Source organism: Chrysochloris asiatica, unplaced genomic scaffold (genome assembly GCF_000296735.1).
Source record: "Chrysochloris asiatica unplaced genomic scaffold, ChrAsi1.0 scaffold00220, whole genome shotgun sequence".
In the NCBI taxonomy this organism is placed as follows: Eukaryota; Metazoa; Chordata; class Mammalia; order Afrosoricida; family Chrysochloridae; genus Chrysochloris; species Chrysochloris asiatica.
In genome coordinates, this window is record NW_006408738.1 from 3,544,292 (window position 1) to 3,546,147 (window position 1,856).

The following is a 1,856-nucleotide window of genomic DNA, read 5'->3' on the forward strand; positions in this document are numbered from 1 at the left end:
ACGTGACGTGTTCACCCTCCCATCCTACACTTGACGTGACGTGTGACGTGTTCACCCTGCGGCCCTACACTCCATGTGACGTCTTCATCCTGCGTCCCTACACTAGACGTGACGTGTGACGTGTTCACCCTGCGGCCCCTCTGTTTGACGTGACGTGTTCATCTTCCAGCGCTGTATCTGACAATGTCACACTGCGTCCTAGAAGTCTCAGTGACTACGACATTCAGATGTCATCCGCCTCTCCTTTCTAGTCCGTCTTAATCTTGAAGCTCAGCTGAACCCTGTCCACCAGGGGTGACCAGGCTGGTATTTACAATCCAATGGCCTAGCTTCCAGCATCCCAGCAACATGCAGGCCACCCCAGGATGACACACTGACCGGTGAGTGTGGGTAAATCGCAGTAGAACACATTCATAATGCACGATTATCGTGGTGGCTAAGCTCTGTCTAGTTGGTTCCGAGGCATAGCAACTCGGTGTAGCGTCTTTGCAGGAACAGAAAGCTCATCTTGTCTCCCCGAGCGACTGTTGCGCTTGAACCACTCACTGACCTGTGGTTAGCAGTCTGATGCTTATCCTACAGAGCCACTGTGTTCCACAATGGATAAGCATTGGTAAGAACATGTTTTGTGGATAGTTTAAGGTAGTAAATTCTATAAGCAAAATATTTTTAAATCAGTGAATTGCATAAGCAAATCATTATTATATGCAAAACCCTTGTACTTCTTTAATGTCATTCTGCCGATGGATGGAAGCAGAGTTCGGAGACTAAGTGCCAAGAGCCAAGTGTGAGAACGCTGGCATGCCTTGGAGTTGTTCCCAACTCACCGTGACACCACGTGGCAGAGTGGAACTGTCTCACAGGGTTTTCTAGACTGTAGGAGAGGTTGGTATTGTGACGTGCCATCGAGTCAGTTCCAAACATAGTGATCCTGTGTAGTGTTTCTGAGGAGCAGCTGGTGAGCTTGAACCACCGACCTTGTGGTCAAGGGTTTATCCTCCAGTGCCATACCAGAAGACAGCAGGGCCTTTTCTCCCACGGAGCAGCTGGTAGGTCTGAACCATCAACCTGTCAGTTAGCAGCTTAAACACTGTGCCACCAGGGCTCCTTTGTTAGTAGTCTGCAGACTAGCTGCAGTCCTGGTGTGGCTCTGTAACATACAAACTGGCTTGCTAACTAAGATGAGCAGTTCAAACCTACCAAATAGTAAGTATTTGACTTTGAGCAACTTACTTATCCATACTTGCCTTAGCTTCCATATCTATGTAACAACACTGCAAATCGGCTAACACACCAACCAATCCCATTTCCTCTCTGCTGCATCTTCCATTCAAATGTTAAAAAGATCCTTTGCCAACTAGGAGTGGCCAGGTGACCCAGGTTTAACCAGTGAAGAATGTTAGGCAATCTATTGGGAGACACCTAGGGAAGACTTAGCTCCAGAAGCAAAAAGGAATGACATCACCTTTCCTCCTTCTTTCTGCCATCAAGATAGACATGTTCCCGGAGCTGTGGCAACCATATTGTGACCACGCGTAACACGTATGCTGACAATGATGGCTTTGGAAGCAGAATTGCGTTCATTTTTGTTAAAGAACTCTCTCTGACCTAGCTCAGACTTCTAGTTACTGAGTAAAATAAAACCATTATTGGTTTAATCTACCGTTAAAAGGACTTTCTGGTTAGTCCCTTTGTGACACAGTGTAATGTCCTCCGACACCTAACAACAACAGTGTCCTTCAGCTTCATTCATGTCTGGAGGTGTTTTGCAGATTCATCAACTTTGGGGTGGGGTGGTACTCTATTGTGTGTATGTGCTATAGTTGGATTAACCATTCTTCTGTTGATAGACATTT